General features: G+C 44.3%; 1 protein-coding gene, 1 long non-coding RNA gene and 1 other non-coding gene across 4 annotated transcripts in view; all 3 read left to right on the forward strand.

Annotated features, from left to right (window-relative positions):
• The window catches only part of TCF7L1 (transcription factor 7 like 1), a 176,429-nt gene that overhangs the window by 62,079 nt on the left and 87,461 nt on the right, over window positions 1-26,889 (forward strand). The window lies entirely within an intron of this gene.
• LOC116484326 (U6 spliceosomal RNA) lies at window positions 10,079-10,185 on the forward strand. The gene has a single exon (XR_004252508.1). It is a non-coding gene; the product is annotated as a U6 spliceosomal RNA (small nuclear RNA).
• Window positions 18,796-23,305, forward strand: LOC116483592 (uncharacterized). The gene is made up of 3 exons (XR_004252316.1): window positions 18,796-18,837; window positions 22,163-22,349; window positions 23,135-23,305. It is a non-coding gene; the product is annotated as an uncharacterized LOC116483592 (long non-coding RNA).

Raw genomic sequence — 26,889 nt, forward strand, 5'->3', positions numbered from 1 at the left:
GCTGTGGAGTCTGTTGTAAGCCTTTGGTTCGCAGGCACACTGGTTCAAGTTTAATCACCACAAAAATGCTGCTTTGTGTGAAAATAATACATGAGTAGTCCTTACTGCAAAAGGTTCAAAGCAAACAGAAGGAATACATCAGAGGCCTCTTTCAGCTCCACCCCCTAGTTCCACCCCCGAGGTAACAGGTGTGGACAGTTCATCTCCCTACAGTCCTTTTTCACAGCATTTGCCCTATGGCATGGTGGCTGGGACTGTGGGCTTTGGAGCAAGATCATCTGGGCTCACCAACTACCTCCACTACCTACAAACCTTGTAACCTTGAGCAAGTTACCTACCCTTTTCTCTGCCTACATTTTCTCATCTGTAAAGTCAGGATGATAACAGTCTAGACCTAATAGGGTTGTCATGGAGACTGAATGAGTTGGTAGGTGAAAAGAACCAGCACCTGGCACAGTCAGTGCTCAAGAAATGTTAGCGTGCACGGGATGTGGTGGCTTATGCCTGTAATTGCAACACTTTGGGAGGCTGAGGCGAGAGGATCACTGGAGTCCAAGAGGTCAAGGGTGCAGTGAGTTGTGATTGTGCCACTGCACTTCATGCTGGGTGACAGAACGAGGAGATACCGTCTCAAAAACAAATCAATAAATAAGATCTCATTACATATGAAGACCGATTTTCTTGTTTGCTTGCTTTTTTGCCTTCCTTTCTTTTCTTTTTTTCCTTCTTTCTTTTTTTGAGACAGGGTCTCACTCTGTCGCCCAAGCTAGAGTACAGTGATGGGATCATGGCTCACTGCAGCCTCAACCTCCCAGGCTCAGGAGATCCTCTCACTGCAGCCTCCCCGAGTAGCTGGGACTAGAGGGGCATGCCACCACCCCCGGCCAATTTTTGTATTTTTTGTAGAGATGGGGTCTCGCCATGTTGCCCAGACTGGTCTCATAATCCTAGGCTCAAGCCATCCTCCTGCCTCGGCCTCCCAAAGTGCTGGGATTACAGGCATGAGCCACCATGCCTTGCCCTATTTTCTTTCTTAAAAACCATAAAAAGAGTCCTACTCTGAATATTTTTATCAGTAGCATTCTTAGTTTTGAGCAGTAGGTATCAGCTGACTGAGATCAGAAAAAGGATTTCTTTAAAGGACATTGGGGTGGTTCCCAGTCTCGCTGGGATGGCCGTGGACTCAAACCATGGAGACCAGGCAGCAGCCCAGTCTGCACCCACGATAGTCACAAAACCAGAGTGTTGAGGACACTGTGCTGTTGATGTTGCTGGCATTTTCAGCTTCCAGATTGGGAGGTGAACCCTGCGTCCTGCCAGGACTCACACGAGAAGCAGGGATTCCTAAACTCGGGACAGGAGTTCAGATGCCAGGGGCAAGTGTATCCCTGAATAGTTTATGATTCATTTGAGCCTTTTGTGCCCACATAAACGATATCATTCTTCTTCTTCTCTTAAAGACAAACTTCTCTATATTGCTTAGGCTGGACTCAAACTCCTGGGCTCAGGGGATCCTCCCGCCTCAACATCCCGAGTAGCTAGGACTATAGGCGCAGGCCACTGCACCCAGCACATGTTATTCTGAGCATTTACCTGTGCCAGGTGCTGTGCAGCAGTGATTCTCAGCGCAGCAGCACATTGGAATTACCTGGGGAACTTGGATGATTTGGAATGTCCAGGCCAGGCCTGGTGGTAGGTCCCAGCCATCAGGACTATTTTTTTTTTTTTTTTTAAAGAGACGACAGGGTCTCACTATGTTGCCCAGGCTGATATTAAACTTTTGACCCCAAGTGATGCTCCCACCTTGACCTTCTAAAGTGCTGGGATTACAGGTGCAAGCCACCACGTGCAGCCCGGACTTTATAAGGTTCCAGGTGATTCCAATGTGTAATCAAGGTTAATAACCACAGCTTCTAGAGGATAGTGCATTTAATAATCACCTCTATATTGGGTAGGTGATGTTATTCTGAATTTATACATGGGAAACCAAGCCTGAGAAAGCATTCCTGCCTTGCTTTATGTCACCCAGTAAGTGAGGCATTCCCATTGCCCAACCCCTTCCCCTGACTGCAGTGACTGCTGTTGCCTGCCTGGTTGGAGAGGTGGAGCAAGCCTCTTCCTTAGCCCCGGCACTCCCCAGCCACACCAACCTACCACAGGCCGTCCAAACTCCACGGTCTCAGGGCCTTGCCCACAGGTTTCTCTGCCTAGGTTGGTGTTACCTCACTTCTCACTTGGACAGTTTCCACTCACTGCCCCCAGCCTAAGTGAGGCCTCCTTTTCTTTTTCCTTTGTGATACTAAAACAGTATGTGATTATATATGTATTAATATGAATTAATCCCAGCACTTTGCAGGGCCGAGGAAGGTAGATCACCTAAGGTCAGGAGTTCGAGACCAGCCTGGCCAATGAGGTGAAACGCCGTCTGTACTAAAAATACAAAAATTAGTCGGATGTGGTGGCAGGCTCCTGTAATCTCAGCTATTTGGGAGGCTGAGGCAGGAGAATCGCTTGAACCCGGGAGGCAGAGGTTGCAGTGCACCACTGCACTCCAGCCTGGGCAACAAGAGCGAAACTCTGTCTCAAAAAAAAAGAAAAAAAGATTTCAGGAGTGGGGTGGCACAAATAGGCAAAATGTCTGCTAAGGCTCCTTGTGGGACAGTGATGAAAGAAATACCAACACTGATGTAACTAAAGGCTATCCTAGGATCAAAAGGCAGTCTACTAAAAGCCCATTAGCATTTGCTACCACTTATCTGTGGAAATTAAGATTTTTTTTGGTTCTCTGCAATCAAAACAAAATTCAAAAATAAAATACTAGCTGATGTGGCTGATATAAGACAACTCTCAATCGTCACCATGCCTTTTAGGATGCAGCAGAACACCTTTGTTCTTCTTATGGATTCATCTGATTTTTGTGTTGGAGATTTGCATGAGATTTTGCTTGTTACCGAAAATGGTTCCTCTGCTGAGAGTTTGAGCAGCCTCTTGGTTGTGCGGAGTGGCCAGGGTTGGGCACAGCTGGCCAGTTGGCAGGTACAAAGCAGGGTTCTAGAAGAGAGTCTGCCTGTGGCCTCATAGAGGTAACTTACTTCAGTGAGCAGTGCTGGGTGCCCCTGAGTGAGGAAGTAGAGGTGGCAGAGGAGGGGTCCAGTGGGCTGTCTGGGCCATGTGGGGCTGTCTGCAGGACTCCTCAGAAAGGTTCAGGATTCACGTTTAGTGCAAGGAAAGACAAAGACCTTTATTGCTACAAAGTCGGGTGGGAGACTGAAGTCCTCAGATGGTCTACAGGCTTGAAAACCAAATCAAGTTGACCAACAACCTTCAGTTACAGTCATGTGGTATTGCTGCGACTTCTGAATTTCCCATTTGGGGTTTTATTAGCTTTTAGTGAAAGGCGACATTGTGAAGAAACCCACATTAGAATTCAGCTTATAAAACAGCTGAGTGAGAAAGTGGGATAGGGGAGCCAGGGAACTATGTAGAAAATCATTGAGCAATTACTCAACACAGTTAGAGCCCAAACACCACCGTCTCATGTGCACTCCTTGAGCTGGCAAGTAGGGAAGGGGGTGCGGAGCTGGAGCTCAGGGAGAGGTGTCTGTGGCTTCCTGACTTCTGATCTCAGAGGCGTGGAGGGTCCTCTGTTCTGAGCATTTTCCACCGGCAGGGGCTGGTTTCGGCCCAGGCAGACTCCCAAAGCTAAACAAATGAGCAGCCCTCACTGGCCATGACTTTGCCATTTAGAAGTGGCCTTGGGGCTCCAGAATGAATGGGGAGCCTAATGCAGACCCAACTGACAGACTTCAGCAGCTTTGGGGAAAGTAATAAAAATGAGCCTAGGAGTTTGAGACAAGCCTGGGCAACAAAGTGAGATCCTGTCTCTACAGAAAATTAGCTGAGTGTGGTGGCACACGCCTGTGGTCCTAGCTACCCTGGAGGCTGACACAGGAAGATCGCATGAGCCCAAGAGGTTGAGGCTGCAGCAAGCTCTGTTTGTGACACTACACTCCAGCCTGGGTGACAGAATGAGACCCTTTCTCCAAAATAAAAAGAAAAAAGAAAATGAGACCAGTAGTGATCTAGATAAGTGAGCACTTTGGGATGGCTTCCCAGAGATAAGTAGGTGATGTAAACCTCATCTTCCCAGCCCTGTAAAGAAAAAAGGTTTTTTGTGGGGGGTAGGAGGAGGTAGGGAGGAGGCTCCATTTCATCAAATCTGAAGGTGGACTTGAGAGTTTATAGTTTTCCCAGACTATGAGGCTCCACCCAGGCTTTCTGTCTCTGCCAGTGCCAAGATGCTGCCTGTCCTACCACCTGTGCTGAGCGGGTAATGTCCATGATGGTTCAGGCTGGAGTAACTAGAAAAAGAACTCAGTTAGGTTCCCAAGGAAGAAACTGTAATTCAATCCCTGCCCAGCTCACAATGGTGATCTCAGTATGTATCTTAGCCATTTTGCATTTAAGATTCTCTGTCTATAAAATGGCAATCTGCTGATCTTAAAAAAAAATGTGGAAGAGACAATAAAATAAAATCCCAGTTCTACTGAGTTCTAACAGCCAGAAACCGTGAGCCATTTAAAATTTTGTTTGTCTCATGTTTATGAGAAAGAATAAAATAACAGATATCTAAACCAACACCAGGGACTCTTTTAAAAGCTCAAATTCTAGGGCAGTGGTTCTCAACTCTGGCTGCACATTAGAATCAACTGGGGAGCTTTTGAAAAACACCAGTCCCCAAACTCCACCCCAGACCAATTAAATCATAATCTCTAGGAAGGAGGTCCAAGCATCTGTATGTTTTTAAAAGCTCCCCAAGTGATTCTAATGGGCTGCCAGGGTTGGGAGTCATTGTTGGGGTATGCCAGTTGGATATAAAGATTCAGATTTATTTCCAGAAATATTATACAAGATTTTTTAATTTCTCTAATAGCTGAAAAATATATCTTATTTATTTTATTGAGATATAAATCACATACCATGAAATTCATCCTCTTATTAAAGTATGCAATTCAGTGGCTTTAGTATACTCACAGAGTTGTACATCATCACCACTCTCTAATTCCAGAAAAAACCCTTAGCTGTTAGCAGTCACCCTCCTTTATCTCCTGACAACCACTCCTCTACTTTCTGTCTCCGTGGAGTTGCCCATTCTAGGCGTTTCGTCAAATGGAGTCATACAACATGTGGCCTTTTCTGTCTGGCTTTTTTCACTTAGTCTAATGCTTTCAGGGTTCACCTATGTTGTAGCATGTATCTGTACTTCGTTCCATTTTATTTCGGGATAATATCCCATCGTGTGGATATCCCGCATTTTGTTTGTCTGTTCATCCATTGGTGGACGTTGGGGTTGTTTCCACTTTTTGGCTATTGTGGACAGTGCTGCTGTGAGCATTCATGTACAGGTTTTTGTAAGGACATATGGTTTCAGTTATATTGGGTATACAGTTGGCCTTTGAACTATGCAGGGGTTAGGACGCCAACCCCTCATGCAGTTGAAAATCCATGTATAACTTTTGGCTCCACAAAACTTAACTACTAATAGCCTACTGTCGATTAACAACTTATTTTGTAGGCTATATGTATTATATACTGTATTCTTACAATAAAGTAAGCTAAAGAAAAGGAAATGTTATTATGAAAACCATAAGGAAGAGAAAATACTGTATTAATACCATAAGTTTACATTGTCTGTCTACAAGAGGAATTGTCTGTCTGAAATGACAGGCAACTACACGGCTGCAGACCTCAATTTCTGGTACATATCAAGCAATTCAACTTTCTTCTGTAATGTCATGACTCTTCTCTTTTCTTGGGAGCACTTTCAGCATCACTAGTGGCACTTCGTATGGGGCTCATGGTATTATTCAGGGTTTATGGTATTGCACTAAACACGATGAAAACTACATGAGAACTGCAAGAGATCACTTTTTACTGGAATAAGCAGTTTACTGGAGAGATGAGCAGCTCACATAGAGATCACTAGCATCTAGCTGTTGGATACCTGCGACACTTGAGTTCATGGCAATAGCAACAGGAGGTGGCTATGAAATTATTACAGTAGTGGCCAGGCGCGGTGGCTCACGCCTGTAATCCTAGCATTTTGGGAGGCCAAGGCGGGTGGATTACCTGAGGTCGGGAGTTCGAGTCCAGCCTGGCCAATGTGGTGAAACCCCGTCTCTACTAAAAAATACAAAAAATTAGCTGGTGCAGTGGTGTGCCCCTGTAATTCCAGCTACTCGGGAGGCTGAGTCACAAGAATTCGCTTGAACCTGGGAGGCGGAGGTTGCAGTGAGCCGAGATCACGCCACTGCACTCTAGCCTGGGCTACAGAGAGAGACTTCGTCTCAAAAAAACAAAAACAAAAACAAAAAAATTATTACAGTCATACAGTATGTACTGTATTTAATTTTATGCAGCGATTGTATTGCATCTTTATGTTTGTTTACATTTCTCTTGACTATGAATGGTGCCATGTACAGTCTGTGTGTGCAAAAGTTTTGATAAATTTTAATGTTTTATGATAGATTTATGGATATTTGTGGTAGTAAATGATAAAATAGACTAGTATCTACGTAGAGTTGATGCATTCATGATATACCTTTTTCTTAATTTTTTCAGCATTTCTAGGCTACATAGTTTACAAGTTTTTCCAAATTGTCACAAATCTCCAAAAAATGTTCCAATATATTTATTGAAATAAATTCACATATAAGTGGATCTACAGAGTTCAAACCTGTTTTGTTCAAGGGTCAACTGTATATCTAGGAGTGGAATTGCTGGGTTGCACGGTCACTTTATGTTTAACCATTTGAGGAGCTGCCAGCCTGTTTTCCAAAATGGCTACACCATTTCACATTGCCACCAGCAGTGTATGAGGGTTCCGGTTTCTCTGCATCCTCATCAACACTTGGCATTATTTTCTGTCCTTTTGACTATAGCTATCCTAATGCATGTGAAGTGGTATGTCATTGTAGTTTGGTTTACCTTTTCCTGATGGCTAATGATATTGGGTACCCTTTGATGTATTTATTGGCCATTGTTAAGTCTTCTCTAGAGAAATGTCTATTCAAGTCTTTTGACTTTTTATTTTATTTATTTATTTATTTATTTTATTTTATTTTTTTGAGATGGAGTCTCACTGTCACCCAGGCTGAAGTGCAGTGGTGCGATCTCAGCTCACTGTAACCTCCACCTCGCAAATTCAAGTGATTCTCCTGCCTTAGCCTCCCGAGTAGCTGAGACTACAGGCACGTGTCACCACGCCCAGTTAATGTTTTGTATTTTTAGTAGAGATGGGGTTTCACCATGTTGGCCAGGCTGGTCTCTAATCCTGACCTCAAGTGATCCGCCCGCCTTGGCCCCCGCAAAGTGCTGGGATTATAGGCATGAGCCACCATGCCCGGGCTCTTTTGACCTTTTAAAATTGAGTTATTTGTCTTTTTATTGTTGAGTTGCAAGAGCCCTTTCTTTATGTATTCTGGGCACTAGATCCTTATTAAATACATTATTTGCAAATATTTTCTCTCATTCTGTGGGTTGTCTTTTCACTTTCTTCGTAGTATTCTTTGAAGCACAAAAGTTTTTAATTTTGATGAAGTCTAATTTAGCTATATTTTCTGTTATCATTTGTTCTTTAGGTGTCATATCTAAGCAACCACTGCCTAGTCCTAGATCATAAAAAATATGTCTTTAATTTATTCTAAGATATTTATAATTTCAGTTCTTAGAGGTCTTTGATCAATTTTGAGTTAATTTTTACATACAGTGTGAGGTAGATTTTATCACTCCAAAAAGGTAGGAGTACAGCTTCATTCTGTGTAAGGTAAGTTGATCATATTAGAATATTAGAGCAGGCCACGGGGCTTGGGAGCTCTAGTCCTTTATTGTAATGGTGAGGCACGTAAGGTACTGTGAGGTTCAATTGAGAGATAAACACTGACTCTAAAGGCCTATTTGAACCTAAAGTACCTCCTAACTCTTTATTTTTCTTTTTTTTTGAGACGGAGTCTAGCTGTTTCGCCCAGGCTGAAGTGCAGTGGTGCCATCTAGGCTCACTGCAAGCTCCACCTCCCAGGTTCACGCCATTCTCCTGCCCCAGCCTCCCGAGTAGCTGGGACTACAGGCGCCTGCCACCACGCCCGGCTAATTTTTTGTATTTTTTTAGTAGAGACGGGGTTTCACCATGTTAGCCAGGATGGTCTCGATCTCCTGACCTTGTGATCCGCCCGCCTTGGCCTCTCAAAGCGCTGGGATTACAGGCGTGAGCCACCGCGCCCGGCCAGTACCTCCTAACTCTTGTGAAAGGTTAAAGTGTATTCTCCATAGTTTCTCTGTTCAGTCAATTTTAATAGCATTTTTAACATTGGGAAGCTGTAACTTATTTCTGAGGTATTATGTGTATCTTAACACCAGAACATGACCAGAACATTGCATGGCTCTGTCACAGGTGAGTTGCCAAACTCACTGTGGTATTTTTAAAGATCTTAATTCTTTGGTAGATAACCAAGATTAGTTGAAATGCATGTTCAGATTATGGATACATTAGACTCAGCTAAATGGAAAATGTATACCATAGAAGAAAATATATTCCAGCCAGGCATGGTGGCTCACGCCTGTAATTCCAGCACTTCGAGAGGCCAAGGTGGAAGGATCACTTGAGGCCAGGAGTTCAAGACTAGCCTGAGCAACATAGCAAGACCCTGTCTCTACAAAAAAAATTTAAAAATTAGCCAGGCGTGGTGGTGTGTGCCTGTAGTCACAGCTACTCAGGAGGCTGAGGTAGGAGGATCACTTGAGCCCAGGAGGTTGAGGCTGCAGTGAGCCATGTTCACACCACTGCACTCCAGCCTGGGTGACAGAGTGAGACCCTATCTCAAAAAAAGAAAAAAAAAAAAACAAAGGAAAGAAAGAAAGAAAAGGAAGGAAGGGAAGAAGGGAAGAAAATAAATTCTAAATAGATTAAAAAGAAGTTTAAAAAATTAAAAGATACCTTTAAGAGTTTTGAAAATGATGTTGAAGCATCCTATAAAAGCCACAGCAAGTGATAATGATGTGATAATAGACCAAAAGAACGCAAGGGAAATCTCCTAAACAGACTCAAACTATAGAGGGAGGGGCGGTTTGGAAGGGGGAGTTAGATCCCTACCTCATGCCACACTCAAATATATCAACTGAATGAAAGATTTATTTCATTATTCTTTTTATATTTAATAAAGAGGTGCTTGCTAATGGAAGTAAAAAATTCAAGCAGTACAAGTAAAATGAAATTCTTCCTTGACTTACTTTTCCCCTCTCTGCCTAGCTCCACTTCACCCACTGCTATTTGGTGTGTGTTCTTCCTGGCTGGTTTGAATATATACATATACAACTACTATGTATTATTTTGTGGATTTTTTAACACAAAGAGGATTCTGTTTTTTCTATTTGATAACTTGCTTTCCCCCCCCACTTAGTAGGGTATCTCAGAGACCTTCCGAGATCAGTACATATGGGCTTACCTCATTCTAATTAGCCACTGTATTGTATTCCATAGCAGAGATGTACCTCGTAAGCATTCCCGTGTTGGTAGGCATGTTAAGAAGAAAAAAAGAACATACTTGAACACACCTTTGTATGCCCAAACTAGTCTTTCTCCAGCATAGATTGCTAATAGTAGATTTACTGGGTCTGATGGTATTTGTGCATTTTATTTTATTTTATTTTATTTTATTTTGTAGGGGCAGGGTCTCACTATGTTGCCCAGGCTGGACTTGAACTTCTGGGCTTAAGCAAACCTCCCACTTCAGCCTACCAAGTAGTCGGAACTGTAGGCACGTGCACCACACCCAGCTAGCATTTTAAATTTTAATAAATTCTGCCAAAATACCATCCAAAAAAAGGCTTTGTGAAATTACACTTTAATGAATAGTATGGGAGTGATAACCTTGCCAACTTTTAAAAAATTTAAATTAATCCAATGGGCAGAAATTATACCTCATTAAAATTTTTTTTTAATAAGCAGAGAAAATACTTGTAGAAGGTATTACTTAGTTTTGTTTTGTTTTGTTTCTTTAGTCTATACACAGAAAACTACCTGGGGCTCTCTTTGACAGCACATAAACTAAAATTGGAACACTACAGAGAAGAGTAGCATGGCTCCTATGCAAGAATGATGCACACATTTGTGAAGCGTTTCATATTTTAAACAACATATTTAGAGATAGAAAAGGGAAAACTACCTGGAAGTGGAATGAGATTAGGAGAATTAGGAGGATTAGTTAGAATTTTTTTCTAGTTAGAATTTTTATTTTCTAAATTGAAATTCTAGTTTCAAGTTGTTTTAAAATCATACAATTTTAGTTTCAAGTTGTTTTAAAATAATAAATGTATATTGCTTTTGGAACTTGAAAAAGAATAAAGATATTTTTTAAAAGAAAAATAAAGCCCTTTTGCAGCATAATTTACGTTGCATTTTTCTCCCTCAGTGCTGAGCAGGCCTACAGTTGAAGGTGGTGAGTGAACTGTGTATTAAAAGCCTTTGTCTTCTGGCTGTAGCAATACCATACTTCTGTATGGCCAATTGTCAACTAAAGCCTGTATCTTGAAATGATGGACTCATGTGCAGATAGATTGTTGTATGCATCTGCACTCCCGGCCTGTTCATAGAAGACTTCCGGGGCAGCAAGCAGAAATGCTTGTCAGCCCACATTCTTTTTTTTTTTTTTTTTAATACAGAGTCTCACTCTGTTACCGAGGCTGGAGTACAGTGGTGTAATCTTGGCTCGCTGCAGCCTCTGCCTCCCAGGTTCAAGCGATCCTCCTACCTCAGCCTTCCAAGTAGTTTGGATTACAAGCCTGCTAATTTTTGTATTTTTTTTTAGTTGAGAAGGGGTTTCACCATGTAGGCCAGGCTGGTTTTGAACTCCTGACCTCAAGTGATCTAACTGCCTTGGCCTCCCAAAGTGTTGGGATTACAGGCGTGAGCCACTGCACCCAGCCTTCATATTCTTTATTCTAGTTGCTCAAGCAGTTTTCTCCACTCCTGTGGACATGATGGAAAAATTGAATGTTACCACTTTAGTTGGATCCTGGAGATGGATAATTCATCGATAAGGACTGCCATCCACTTGGATGCTTTCTTCAGAGTCCTGTCACCAAGAACAGATTGGCAGTCCACTCTGTAATTCACAGCATACCTTTATTACTGACAAAGTTCCAAGTGAAGGTACCTGTTAGCTGGGGCTGTTAACTCCCTCTTGTTGGGCTCCTGTACCCTGTCTGCAGGGGCTAGGGCCAGTGGCCATGATGAGAAATGAGCACACGTGGCTCAAGAACAGAGCCTGTGATTTGCCCATTGGTACTGAGTCCACCTTGGTGGGAAATCAGTGGCAATTCTTCCACCCACACACCACTGACCTTGCCCTGTTGGTGGCCATCTTGTGTGTTGGCTCTTGACCAGAGATGCTCTGCAGTCACTCTGTGGGGCTGTTTGACCACAAAATGTGTCACTGGGTTAGTGGTTTTATGCCAAGGTAAGATTCTGATAGAAGGCAGTTAAAGTGATAGTGTAAAAGCTACGTGAACAATCATGTTTCTTCTTGAATACAAAACAGTAATCTCTGCCACTAATTGATTGACTGCCAAGTCCCAGGCTCCGGGATGGGTACTCTTTGTAAGTCATGATTTCCTTTAATTTTCCAAAAAGTCCATCCCACCACCTGTAATCTCACAGCTAGCATGTGGCCGACACCATATTGAGTGGGGTTTGTGCTAATCCAGACTCAGCAAAATCTTGACTAACTGGGACCCTTTCATCTCATCCAATGTATTTTAGGGATCTCCTGTGGGCCAGGCACTGATCTTAGTGCTGGAAGTCCAGAGATAATGCCTCCCTTCAAAGAGTTTCTAGTTCAATAAAGAGAGCCTCATTTAATCAAAAGCGTTGCACGTACTATAATTTTAGGAGAAAATTAATCCCAGGAAACGAACGTCTTAGGAGATATTTTACTCTAGGAAAAAAAGACAATCCAATCTTTTAAGGATTTGTTTTTAGGACAATACGCATTAAATCATTCTCCTGAATGTGAATGTTGACACCACTCTCTGGTCAGAAATGTCATTCAGAACAACAGTGTTAAGGGGCTTGCATGGTATTCTGTCGCCCAAAATGTTTTAGCTATGTTTACTCCTCATACCAAGATTTTTCTCAGACACTCAAGATGCATCTTCACTGATGCAGAACAAATAGGAATTTAAACCCACATTTTCATAATCGATTTTAGTACTCTTTTATAACCAGTGTAGGGGCAAACATTTTAAGTTTGTTCATCCCTTCTATAAATCTTGTAAATAAAGTTAATAGTTGCATGTCACTGGTGAATTCACTTCCAAGTTACCGCCTGCGACCTACCATGCACACAAAGTAGTGGTTGCTGGCAGGTGTGGTCTGACCCTTGTTGTCTTTCACACCACTTTGTCCCTCAGTCACAACCACCAAGCTCTGCCCACTGCACCTGCCCACGTCCTGTGTGCTCTGCACATCCCTGATTCCCTAATCGTACGCAGGTTCCTCCTTTTTTCTTTCTCGTAGCACCCTTGGGCACTTATCCGAGACATAGCTTTGTATTTTTTCGTACACACAGCTGCCAGCTAGCTATCCCTCCAAGAGCAAACACTGTGTGTCTTCTCTTCACGCATTTATAAAATGGTCATCATGGTGCCTCACTCATCATTAGCTTTTACTAAAGGGTGGGTAGATGGAACGTGAAAGGGTAGGTGGGTGGATGGATGGACAGATGGAATAGTTCTTTCACCAAACAGAGATGGCCCCTAACTTATGATGGTTTGACTGAACAATTTTTTGATTTCATGGTGGTGCAAAAGTGTACACGTTCAGTAGAAACCATACTTCAGTGCCGTATTCAACAGATTACATGAGATATTCAACACTATTATTAAAAAGGCTTTGTGTTAGGTGTTTTTGCCCAACTGTAGGCTAATGTAGGTATTCTGAGTGTAAGGTAGGCTAGGCTAAGCAATGATCTTCAGTAGGTTAGGTCTGTTAAATGCATTTTTTTTGTTTGTTTGTTTTGGAGACAGAGTCTTGCTCTGTCGCCCAGGCTGGAGTTCAGTGGCTCAATCTCGGCTCACTGCAAGCTCCGCCTCCCAGGTTCACGCCATTCTCCTGCCTCAGCCTCCTGAGTAGCTGGGATTACAGACACCCACCACCACACATGGCTAATTTTTTGTATTTTTAGTAGAGACAGGGTTTCACCATGTTGGCCAGGATGGTCTCGATCTCCTGACCTCGTGATCCGCCCGCCTCGGCCTCCCAAAGTGCTGGGATTACAGGTGTGAGCCACCGCGCCTAGCCTATTAAATGCATTTTTGACTTAGTATATTTTCAGCCTACAATAGGTTTATCAAGATGTAACCCCGTTGTAAGTGGAGGAACATCTGTACTTGAGTATGGGGTACTTTCTAGTACTGGCCTGTTGCAGTGAATCAGATGTAACCTCTCAAGTCACCTTCCGGCAGGGGAGAGAGACGTACACATACAGCATGTCAGGTGGGGATGGGCACTACGAGCAAATAGAGCAAATAAAGCAGAGTAAGGCAGGTAGAGAGAAGAGGTGGGGATGTTGTTGTGCATGTGTGTCAGGAAGGGCCTCATGGAGAAGGTGATACTTGAGCAGAGACCCGAAGGAAGTGAAGGGATGAGCCATATCAAGTTCATGGCTAAATTCTCACCGTTCCATGTTTTCAGAGTGAATTCTATCTGTGTGTCCATCTTGTCTCATGGTGCAGTTTTATTTTTGGCCACACATCTAAAGCTAAATGTTTAGTGGAAGAAGGCCTCTGGGAAGATGGGAATGGGAGCTGCCTCTTTTTGTGGAAGGGACAGTTCCAGGGTGGGAAAAAGATATTTATGGGCCACATTTTTTATATCTTCAATTTACTTTTTATTATCTTGAGGAAGTAATAGATCATTGAAAGTGTGAATTTTTTTACTTCTCCTCTTGAGAGACAATATGAACTTAATAAGAACAAGATTACTTTACAAAACATTCTGGGCTTGGCAGGTTCAGCCTCATTTGTATGTCACTGATTTCTTTACATTTTTCTCTGCATCTGTTGTAGGATTTTACAGGAGTCACAGAATAACGGGGTCAAATATTTCCCTTAATCTGAAAGGCGCCACATTAAAACAGGGTGGTCTGGTTGTAAGCGTTTCCTCCAAGTGGGACAGACAAATGTTACATATCCAGTTCAGGTAGCAGGCAAGCTGTTTCCGATTGCCAGGAAGGCCCTTAGAACCAGCTGGCCTTCATAAGTTAGGCTAGATAGCGAATAAGGCAGTATATCTCTAAGCAGTAGCCCAAAGAGGAAAGTGATTGCTGTCTCCAGTGGAGGGATCACAAAGGTGTGGAGGCCTGAGTGACATGTTCACCTTCCTTTGCCTGCAACTGTGGACACAGTTATATGTGAGGCGGTGGCACTTGTCCTATTTGGGTACATGCATGAGATGGAAAGGTTTAGCTGACCATTCTGCAGCCCTTTCCAAATTAGGTGTTTCAGTGGCAGTGCCAGTACTTGCTGGGAATCCTGCTGCTTTTCCTGTGGTCTGCCCATTGCTTATGCTCTGACAAGGCACTGTTTGAAACCTCAGTGTCCTAAGGAGCATCTTTGGTGAGACGAGAGATTGGGAAACTACACGGAGGATGCTCAGGAACTTCAAACCTGGAAAATGCCAGGGCGGTAATTCTCAGAGTGTGGTCCACAGACCCCTGCTTCAGAATCATCACAGGTGCTTGTCGAAATGCGGACTCCTGGGCCCATTCCAAGGCGCAGAAGGTGCAGCATTGGAATTGAGGGGCTGTCTCCCAGGGCTGACAGGCACATACACGCAGGCAATGGGGAGCAACACCTTTGCATAGAAACCCACTGAGGCAGCTATTGCATTTCCTGATTATGAGGTGATTTATTTCCTCTAAAAATGTGTCCTATAGCCCCTTCCCAGGGAGTCTAATTTAGCAGATCTGGGGTGGTTCCAGACAGGGAAATCAGTTAGAATATTAATGAATTAGGAAACTGTTTTCATTTTTTAGCAGGGATCTCTGTTTGAGACATGGGTGTCTCTTGGTAAACTATAAGGCAGTTGGATCTCCATATTCTTAGAATCCTGAAAAAGGGGAGAATTCAGAAGGGCCCCACCTAGGCTGTGCCTATGGCGAACTGGATATAGTCTTCACAGGTCAGTGTTGATTCAGCAGTATTTCTTGAGACCCAGCCCTGGGTGAGGCCCCATGGGGAACGCTCCCAGCCATGTTTCCATTAACTGGCTCCTTATAGTAACCCAGCTGTGCCTTTCCCCTTGCCTCCTCTGAGAGGCCTCACTCATGCCTGGCCCCTTCCCCACACACATCGGCATCCCCATCTCCATTCTACCTTCTGCCCTGCTGGGGAGGCTGAGGGCCCAGCACAGTTATGGCCCCTGGCTGGAGCCCTGTAGTTTCTCCCCTTGGCAGGCATCTCCACTAGTGCCATGGGGTTGGTGCTAGGTAGACAAGTGTGAAGGGCTAGGAGAGGGGGACAGGGGTTTTGCATTGGCACAGTAGCCAAGACGACAAAAGTTGGAAAAGAACAGGTAAAACTATCACAGTTTGCAGATTGTCTACCTGGAAAACCCAAGAGAGTCAAGTGAAAACCCACCATAGCCAAGATTCGTCCAGGGGAGGAAGAAGTTTCACCAGGCCATTGAAGGAAGTTTCAGACAACAGTGTGGAGGGAGGGCTGGGTTCATCCAGGTTGTTCCTAGCCCTTTGTCCTTGTCTATTAGGGCCTCTTTCTTCCATGGGGAGTGGCAAGGGAATAGCGACTTAGTGTTCTAAATAATAACATGCTCATTTCCGGAGTAATTGCCATGTGCCAGGCAGGCATCATTCTAAACATGTATATCAACTAATTTAATCCTCACAACAGCCTTGTGAGGTGGTGATTTTGGTCAGCATCATCTCATTACCTCCACATACAGGGAGGGAAAATGAAGTGTGGAGAATCGAGGCAACCTGCCCAAGGGTCACATAGCTAACAAGTGGCAGAGCCCAGGAACCTGCATGAGGCACCACCCACACTGTACTGCCTCCCATCACACAGCAAGATGGGTCTATCTCCCAGAGGCACCTTGACTTCTGCACTCATAAAACAGGCCACACAGTAGGGATTCAGTACGCATTGTTGAATAGCTTTCATCTCTAGGGCAGTTTTCTGTCTTCAAGGCAAACAGTGGCCTGAGAGCTCTGAGAATTTAGGTATCCAGGGATCCAAGTGCCTTCTTATTTACTGAGAGATAGGCTATGTCTCTGGTGAGATCCTGCCAAACATAAACTCCTCTTTATTAATAAATTTAGGAATTGTCTGGAACCACCAAGATGGAGACTATCAACAATATGTGCATCAGTTCTCTGAGCTGAAAGGTGTGTGCACAGCACTGCCCCTGATGTCTGTGACTTTCGGTCAGAGACTTAACCTCTCTGATCTTTAGATCTTCACTGGTTTAAAAAGAAAGAGCTGGGTCAGTATTACCAACCTCAACAGGTCATTATGAGGATTAAATGAGACAACACGTGAGAAGGGTCTCATCCAGTGCTGGCTCGTAGTGGGGTCTCCATGAAGGTAAGTCTCTCCCTGTGCCTCCCAGGAAGGGCAACAGCTATGTGGGATTTCACAAAACATTGATGCATTATAGGACCTGCTCCCTGCCCTCACCTAGCTTATCATTTAGGCAAGAAGAGTTTCTGAAACCACAGACATAGAAATCATAATTCCAGGCCATAGCAGGGGAGACCCCACATGGTAGTGCCTGGTCCAGTCTTTAGAGCAGGCATGACCTATGCCCATGGGCCCACATCCCTTGTAGCTGTGATTTGGGGCAGGAACAGTGATTTTACAAAGTTAAAAAAAGTCATGTAAAAATCCAGACTTTCGGCCAGGAAAGCTCATGCCTGTAATCCCAGTATTTTGGGAGGCTGAGGCAGGTGGGTCACCTGAGGTCAGGAGTTCAAGACCAGCCTGGCCAACATGATGAAACCCCATCTCTAGTAAAAATACAAAAATCAGCCAGGTGTGGTGGTGCATGCCTGCAATCCCAGCTACTCGGAATGCTGAGGCAGGAGAATCGCTTAAACCCAGGAGGCAGAGGTTGCAGTGAGCTGAGATCACACCACTGCACTCCAGCCTAGGCGACAGAGCAAGACTCCATCTCAAAAAAAAAAAAAAATTCAGACTTCTAGCCTGTCTCAAAAAATCAGGAGGTATGGCAAGAATGGGCTCAAATTCCTACACGGTAACAGCAGCCCCCAGATGGGCTGTGGCCACCCCTCCAGCATAGCTCTGTGGTATGTCTGGGCTAAGAGTGGGGCTGGGTTCAAACCCTGGACCCACCACTTACCAGCTGGCATGACCTCAGGCAGGTTACCTGACCTCTTCTGTACGTCTGGACAGCGGCAGTACCTACGTCCTGATCTTGTTGTGGGGATTTGCTGAGCCTCGGTCTGTGTAAAAGGCCAGAAGCACCTGATAATTATTATTGTGGCTGCTGTTATTATCTTGACTTCTCTCTGCCCAAACCTGGGAAGCATTCATGTGCTTGCTCTGTGGGTCGGAAGAAGGAAAACTCATGGCAGCCTGGGGATTGATGGATTTTTTAGAGGAGTTGTCTTTTGAATTGGGCCTAAACTGCGAGAGGGAAGAGCCATGCTAGGCAGGGGGACAGCAAGAGTAAAAGGGCAGAGGTGGAAAGTGTGCACCGTGTCAAGTGGCTGTCAGCAGAGTCCTTTTATGACTGTTGAGGGGTTTTCTTTTGTTTCTGTGTGAGTTGCAAATGGGTTTGGGTCTTGGTGCACGTCAGTGTCTTGGACCCCTGAGGAAGGATGTCATCACCCCCAAGTTGGGCATGCACAGCCTTCTTCAGGACAGTGAGACGAACCCGCTGAGCAGGCTGTGGGCAAGGTCACTGTGGGGTCCAAACAGAGACATGGGGAGGGTCAGAGGACCCTTCTGTGTCATTACGGGATTGGGAAGTGGAATGGCCCTAAGATGTCCCCTGGGACTCGAACGTGACAAAACCTTGTCCCTCAGCAGAAGAGAATCTAGAAAATCTGTCTGGTGGAGTCCTGGAAGTGGGTGAGGTGTGGGGTGGGGTGAGAAGGGGTTGTGCAAGACTGGACTGCTGATCCAAGGGAGGCCCAGAAGACGCCTTGAAGGGAAGCACAAAGACAGGGAGGAGAAGCCTGCAGTTTCCCTGTGGCTGGGGGTGGGGGAAGGTTTGGGGGCCAGGTGCATGAATGGACCCCAGCTCCTTTTTGGGTGGGAGCAGCTATGACAAGGAACTGTATTAAACTTCGAAATGCAGAACTCTAGAGTAGCCTGTGTCTACGCTGATTTTAAGTTCTGAATTTTCTAGTGGTCCTTATTGTAGGTAATGAGACATATTCCTTACAAATCAGGAATATCCTATAATTCTATGGTTTCCACATCCCAATGACACCTCTCTGATTGTCTCACACTTAGAAGTAATACCCAAAAATAGCCTTTGAGGAATCCCGTGCCCCGGTGTTTTATTTGGAAGGTAAGGTCACTGTATTTATGTATCAGCCATAAATATTTGAATGAGAGTGAAAATTCCTAAGGATTTGCCGTTTCCGGCTGATGGCACTAGATCCCTTGGAAGTGTCCCATGGCATAATATGCCAACACATTTAGAATTTTCAACAGTCATGGAAACAAACAGGTGCTTGGGGCAGCTAAAAATAACCACCCTGGGAAGTGAAACTGTGGCAGTGCCAAGGAGCTAAGGTGGGCAGTACTGCGCTTTCGGGCGAGGTCAAGACTGTGGAGGGAAGGCCAAGAAAGGAAAATTCTGCCCATGCCCCTCCTCCCAGCACCCAAGAGTGTGTTTTCTTTTCTCAGAATCTCTCTCTGATGTGCTAGCCTTTTTGTGTCATCTCGAATGAAACATCTCACAGCTCCAACCCACTGCCCCCATATCTTGCATAGCTTTCGGTCCAGATTTCTGAATTAAAGGCTGGATCCAGAGGATGTCACACTGTGCATGGATGGGGGGCTTCCTCCCACCCCAGTGGGATGCTCCTGCTGCCATTCTCACCCCGGAACACCCCTGTCTTAGCCACCTCCGGGGTGGCGAGAGGTGTGAGGGATGATCAGGGAGTGCCGTGCTCAGCAGCCTGAACCGTGTCAGGGAGCCCAGGCATTCCAGCCCGTGTCATCCTCCCCCTCCCGTGAAGAGCCACAGCCACATCCTCCATGCCCTGCTGCACTTCCTGAGGAGTGAAAGATGGTGGCTGTCAGCGTGTCAAGGATGACGGGTGGCAAGAGGGGTAAACACAGCTTGTTACTACCAGATTCGATTACCGGGTGATGCTCGAAGACAAATGGCCTGGGGCCTCTCTGCCCCTTGAGGGCAGGGGCAGTCTTCTTAGTCACCAGGAGCAGAGTCCCATGAGGAGGAGTTAGGGAAGCTGTGGAACCGTCTCCCAAAGCCAGTGCCAGCCGATAGGACTAGTTGTGTTATCTCGAGTTTTTATTGTTGGTGGTTTTGAATTGGGAGCCTTGATTTGACCCTGAGAATAACCAAAACTGTACAAAAGACATGTGTATTCAAAACAAGACACAATAAGGCTCAAAAACAAAACTGTCTGTGGTGATAAAGGTTAGAGTAGGAGTTACCTTGGGGGCAGAGGAATGTTGGCTGGGACAGGATATGCAAGAACCTCTAAAATGGTTCTGGAATGTTCTGTATCTTGATCTGGTGGTGGTGACACAAGTTTATACAGATGTATTAATTGAGCTGTACATTTAAGATGTGGGGAATCACTCTGAACCTATTCTGGTAGCAGGGGCTCCCCGAGTTTTAAAAAAGGTGTACGTTTTACTGTATATATGCTATATCTCAGTGAATAAGTAACAATAAAGAAAAATATGCATAAAGGTGGACTGTGAACAGAAACACCTTGGCAACATTTGAATAACCTAGCTTTTACCATATTTGGAGTTTGCTGTCCCCTGGTCCTAGGTGCTAAAAACCTGATTTGGTTCAGTCCAGACATTTTAAAACACCAGCCAGCTATGGAGAGTAAAATAGTGGCAAGTCTCTTCCTAGTTTGACCATCAAGAGAGTAATTTGGAAACTCCAGCCCTGTGCCCTGAAACTAGAGTCTGTCCATCCCTCTACAGTTAGATGAGATTCCTGGGGCATCAAGGTCAAGCAGATCCAGCTTTGAATTGCTGTTCTGCCACTTTAACACCGGGACCTTCTGAAAAACAGTTGCCCTCTCTCAGGTTCCATTTCTTTGTGAATTGGGTGAACTCTTGAGTGTTCTTTAGCAAAAGAGTACCTGTAACGTGCTCTGCCCGTGGTGAGTCCGTAGCAGGTGATCAATAAATGCTAAAGATGCTGATTGTTATTGTCGCCACTACCACGAAATTGTGCAGCGTTCGAGGGAACTCCAGGGAGCCACATACCCTCGACAGTGATGTACCTCTACAATGGCTTCAACAAACAGTTCCCACACGACACAACTTTTCCTACAGTTGGGTGGGCTCCAGGGTGCAGAGGCCCCCTCTGGCTTGGCAGGATGGCTTGGCTGGAGCCTTTGCTGGTTCTCAGAGCGGGAGCATGGTCGAATTGGCCAACAGTGTACCCACATTGAAGCAGCTGTGCCGAACATCTGGCTCTGATTATCTGGCTGGGAATGGCCGGGGGTGGGAGCACTGTGATTTATAGATTGCTCCTTTGGCTGTAAATCCCATCTGTAATTGTGACTTCTCTGTCCCTAATTGTTTGCAGAGAAGAGAGGAGCTCAGTGGCTTACAATCCCTGGCAGAGCCCAAGGCTGCTGGGGGGTGGGGGGTGGGGGGGTGGGGGGGTGAGGTTTGTTGCTAGGACACGGCTGTCTTTGTTTTGGTCCCTGCTCAGCAGTGTTTTTAAGGCCCTGTATACATTTCTCTGTATTGTTAATGTAATTTGTTCAGGCAGTGAACAGCCAAGTTCAGCCGAAGGAATCCGATACTCATAACAGAAACACCAGAGGCCAGGTTTTTGTGGTCAAATTAGGGTTTTGAGGCCTCTGAAGAGAACGAAATGTTGGCGCTGGGCGGGGACAATCTCCCTTTCTCCTGTTGTGCTGATGCTGGCCTGGGTTCAGCTTCCTTGAGGAGCTTGGCTTTGGGGCACCAAGTCCACTGCATTCAGGGCTGTGTTAGGTGGGGAGCCCGGCTGCCCTTCTCCGAGAAAGGGAATGCAGATTTTTTTCAAAAGGGAAGAAAAGGTGCTAACAAAATAGGAGCAAGTTTGGGCCCTGCCTGCCCAGCCTTTCCTTCCCCGTGGCTCCGGGCAGCTTTTTTCCCCCCCATCCCCCACCCTGCATTACTTGACTGGTGAGGAAATAATAGTTGGGCTCTGCTGAGAAGGTATGTGACTGTGCAAAATGGAATTTGCCCATTTCCGCTGCCCATGAAGACCCGACAGCCCACCTGCCATCTGGGAACCTCGTGCCCTGCTGTGCTTGGAGTTTTCCGAAACGATGGATTCCAAACAACTTCCAGTGAGTGGTTGGTGACATTAAGTTAACTCAGTTCATCTTACCCTTTTTATTTTGCCTCAGAAAGTAAAATAAGGTAGAAACAAACATACCAGCCCACAAACATTTCCATGCTTCCTTTTGCTTCTAGAATGCGTATGTTGGGAAATTAATCAGACCAACGTTAGCCCCTTCCCCCCGGCCCTGGAAGAATGCCTGGTGTGCATGCATCCCCCTCTCCAGTTAGCAATTACCAAACAACTTCTGTGGTTACCAAGGAGAGCGTGATAGGGTCCCAGCCCTCCAGAGCTTACAATGTAAGAGAACAAACAGGAACGTGAGTCTTTACAATACCTGCGATGAGCGCCAACAAAGTGGAATAAAACGTCACCTGAAATACGTGAGAAAGGGGCTTCTCAAGCTTGGAGAAGGAGGCAGAGGCTTTGGAGAGATGTTTGATCTGAGCCTTGCAGGAGAGAGTCCAAACATGGGTTCTAGTACTACCTGGATGCAAGCCTTCCTCCCGCTATGTCCCAGCAAGGAAGAGTTGCCTTCTTAATGACCCCATTCATTGTCCCTAGAACGTGGTGATTTACCAGAAGTCTTCGGAGGCAAGCCATCTTCAATTCAGAAGGGGAATCCCACATGTGTGTTGAATATGAGGCATTGTTTAAGACACCTCCTGCCCTCACCACTTTGGCAAACTGGCAACGTCAGCTTGAAACAAGTGTATGCATTATGGCCATTTTCATTCCACAACAAATGTTTGTAAGTGGCCACCTAAGCCTGTGAACTTCCTAACTTTGATAATTACAAACACGAGGTGGATAAGATTGAAGCAAACCTGGCAAGTTATACTGACTTGCAGCTGAAGCACTCAGAGAAGCAGAACAATTTGTTCACAGAAAAAGGAAATCAAGGTGTTCTACACTCTTAATTTCCAAGGTCTTTGTTTAAAGTGAATGAGTTCAAAGGAGGGAAGACACATTCTGCTCACGTTTGATGTCACTCACTACTCATGTCTCAGTATAGGAGTGTCACAGCCTGTGTCCCAGCTTCTTCCCATGGGCACTGTGCTCTTCAGCCATACAGACTCGGACGTTCCACTGCCAACCAGTATCCTCACCAATGATCCCAAGGTGCTGTTGAGGCACTTTTCTTTTTGAGAGTTTACTGACACCCTACCCACCACTGAGTAGCATGTTCCTTGCCCATGATTCCCTTCTGTACTCCCTCCCCCAATACCCTGTACAGGCCAAGTATCCCTTATCCAAAATGCTTGGGGCCAGAAGTGTTTCGCAGTTTTGGAACTCTTATTGGATTTGGGAATATTTGCATTATACTGACCATCTGAGCATCTGTAATTGGAAAATCTGACATGCCCCAGTCAGTATCTCATTTGAGTGTCATGTTGGCACTCAAGAAATTTCAGATTTTTGAGCATTTTGGATTTTGGATTTTGGGGTTAGGGATGCTCAACTTGTACTAGCATTAAATTAGGTCTAATCAGTTTTTATCAAAATATTTTTTTTCTTTTTTGTCTCCTTCACTAGACCATGGAATTCCTTGGGATCAAAAATCATGTCCTCTTCTCCCATACCTAGAAGAATGCCTGAGAGGTGTTCACTATGTATTTATAGGGTGAAATTTTCCTATATGTGTCTTATATCCCTTAAGAAATTGGTTTTCCAGACAATAAATGCTCCCTTTTCAAAGCACTATAATTAACTCTAGCTGTTTTTGATTAAAAATGTTCTAAAATGCATTCCACACTTTTGTAACTTTACTTATTTTATTTATTTGTTTATTTATTTATTTTGAGACAAGATCTTGCTCTGTCACCCAGGCTGGAGTGCAGTGGCACGATCTTGGCTCGCTGCAGTTCCACCTCCTGGGCTCAAGCAATCCTTCTGCCTCAGCCTCCCAAATAACTGGGACTATAAGCACATGCCACCATGCCTGGTTAATTTTTGTATTTTTTGAAGAGATGGGGTTTCACCATGTTGCCCAGGTTGGTCTTGAACTCCTGGATTCAAGGGATTTGCCCGCCTTGGCCTCCCAAAGTTCTGGGATTACAGGCGTGAGCTACCACGCTCAGCCTTATCTGACTTCTAGTGGTTCCAAACATCTGTATTAAAATCATAAACTAGGAAATGTTAGTTAAAATGTCTTTTTATTCCAATGGGGGAAAAAAACTGGTGATAGTGTTCTTTCCTAAAGCTTTTGCATTTTGACCTCTGGGAGAGGTCCTTGGATATTTACCCAGACTTTCCTGACTTGATAAAAGAACACTGCTTGGTTATTGTATAGTGCAGTCATCTGCAGATTAAGTGGCAGCTGACCATCTAGGCAGGGGAAAATATGAGAAGTAATAATATAAAAGGATACCCTGTGATGGACAGTCATAATGGTGACATAAGATGTTCGGAGCCGGGAACAGTGGCTCACACCTGTAATCCCAACACTTTGGGATGCCGAAGCAGGAGGATCACTTGAGGCCAGGAGTTCAAGACCAGCCAAGTCAACATAGCCAGACCCTGTCTCTACAAAAAATAAAATAAAATAGGCACACACCTGTAATCTCAGCTACTCAGGAGGCTGAGGTGAGAGGTTGGCTTGAGCCCAGAAGTTAGAAGCTGCAGTGAGCCATGCTTGTGCCCCTGAACTCCAGCTTGGGCAACAGAGTGAAACCCCATTTCAAAAAACAATTTTTTTTATTTTTATTTTTATTTTTTCAGAAAAAGCTGTTGTATGCTTTCCATTGCAAGAAAGAAGCAGGATCAGAGAAATGCAGACTAAAACAATGAGATGGCAAAAGTTAAAGTCTAAGAATAGTGGTGTTGGCGAGGATGTTTGTTAATAAATGACACATTTGCATATTATGTTGAGGAATGATTTGGCAATATCTAGTAAAATCAAAGGTGCACATATCTTATGACCCAGCAAATCTACTACACATGAGCACAAGGGACATGAACAAGAATGCTCTTTGCTGCATTGTTTGCAGTAGCATAAACTAGAAACAACATGTGGCCATCTATGTATTAAATAAATGTAGTCATATAGTAGAATATAATGGATTAACTCAGATCTACATGTATTAACATGAATAAATTCCAAAAGTCTAACACTCATTAGAAAAAGTAAGTGGCTAGGCTGGGCACAGTTGCTCACACCTATAATCCCAGCACTTTGGGAGGCCGAGGCAGTGGGATCACTTGAACCCAGGAGTTCAAGACCAGCATGGGCAGCATAGTGAGACCTCATCTCTTTGAAAAGAAAGAAAGAAAAAATACCTAAAATGTAGTGCCATTTATAAGAATGTTTGTAACTCCCAAGAGAATGATAGTTGCATTTGATTATACAGGAGAATGCCCTGGTGTTTAGGAGATCTGGGCTGAGGTATTTGAGGGTAAGGTGTTACAGTGTTGACAACTGACTTTCAAATGGTTCTGCAAAATAAAAATGTGTGTGTGTGAATGCATACATAGGGGAGGGAGATAAGCAAAGACAGTGTGTGAACATGTTAACGGTGATTGATCTGGATGAAGGACAGATGGGTGTTTATTGTACTTTTCCTATAACTTTCCTGTAAAATGGAGCTTTTCAAAATAAAAAATTGAAGACACTCATTGAGCCTATAAATTGTGGATAATACATATGTAGTGAAATATATTTAGTGAAAAACATGCAGAGGTATGACAAGCAGTACCTTTAGGACAATAGTTACTTCTGGGAGGGCAGATAAATGAATGACAGATCGGATACTTGAGCTGTGTCAATAACACTTTATTTCTTTAAGAAAAAAAAGAGGTGGGGAGCTCTGAGATTAATATGGGAAAATGATAAGCTATTCAATCTGGGGTCCATTAGTGTCTCTGCTTACTTTCTCTACTTAAAAAAAATATATATATATTTTGAAATTTCTTTGAAAAGAAATATATATATATATGTATTTTTTTTTTTTTTTTGAGACGGAGTTTCACCGTCACCCAAGCTGGAGTACAGTGGCGCAATCTCAGCTCACTGCATCCTCCGCCTCCCAGGTTCAAGCGATTCTCCTGCCTCAGCCTCCTGAGTAGCTTGGACTACAGGCATGTGCCTCCATCCCCAGCTAACTTTTGTATTTTTGGTAGAGACAGGGTTTCACCATGTTGGCCAGGATGGTCTTGATCTCTTGACCTCGTGTTCTGCCCGCCTCGGCCTCCCAAAGTGCTGGGATTACAGGCATGAGCCACCACGCCCAGCCTATAGTTTTATAACTAGATGATAGTTTGTTCCATAACTATAAATAACATTTTTAAAACTTCAGAAAAGTGGGAATAAATAATTTAGTTTTCATTTTAAAATTAAAGCTTATTTTGAAAGTTATTATGGTGCTTAAAAGAGAGAGAATATATATTTTGTAGCTCTATCCACTGGAAAAGATTAGAAACAATGATTATCTCAATAGCACTGACCAGCTCCAGTGCTCAGATTATATTCGCCAAATCCCATTTCCCAGTTAAAATAAATCCAGGCTCCTGGGAGAAGGAGCTGATTCGATGTATGAAGTTAGCCTAGAATATCTTGTTATGAAAGAAAGCATGAAACCTATTGAAGACCATTAGAGACCCAAGTCTACTGTTACAGACTCAGGTACTAGGGCTGCTAGGTCAGAAGGACTCAGCAGCCAAACTGAATAAGACGGAAAAGATGAAATAATTAGATCATCAAGAATATATTTATTAAATTCCTTAAGTTCACGATGACACCAAAAAACACAACCAAATAAACACAACACTGGTCTCCTTTGGAGGACAACAGGGAGCTAAGTCATTATTTTCAGCATGTTAATAAGAGAGAAAGAATCACGCATTTATCCTGCCTGTGCTGTGTGCTGTTTGCCACTGGGCCACTAGTTGAGGAAAGTTTTTCTTTACAGAAATATTTCAGCTAATAAATGAAGAAGAAATAGTCTTGTTCCCTGTCTTAGTTCATTTTGTGTTGCTGTAACAGCACACTACAAACTGGGTAATTTATAAAGGAAAGATATTTACTTGCTCACAGTTAAGGAGGCTGCGAAGTCCAAGGGCATTGTGCCGACATCTGCTCAGCATCTGGTGTGGGCCCTCTTGCTGCATCGTCCTATAGCAGAAAGGCAAGAGAGTACGCATGTGTGTGCACAAGACGGCAGAATGGGGGATGGAGGGCAAACTCATACTTTGATCAGGAACCCACTCCCACAATAAGGGCATTAATACTTTTATGAGGGCACAGCCCTCATAACCTAATCACCTCTCAAAGTTTCCACTTCTCAACACTGTTG

Source organism: Hylobates moloch, unplaced genomic scaffold, assembly GCF_009828535.3.
Source record: "Hylobates moloch isolate HMO894 unplaced genomic scaffold, HMol_V3 SCAFFOLD_15, whole genome shotgun sequence".
NCBI classification, from domain to species: Eukaryota; Metazoa; Chordata; class Mammalia; order Primates; family Hylobatidae; genus Hylobates; species Hylobates moloch.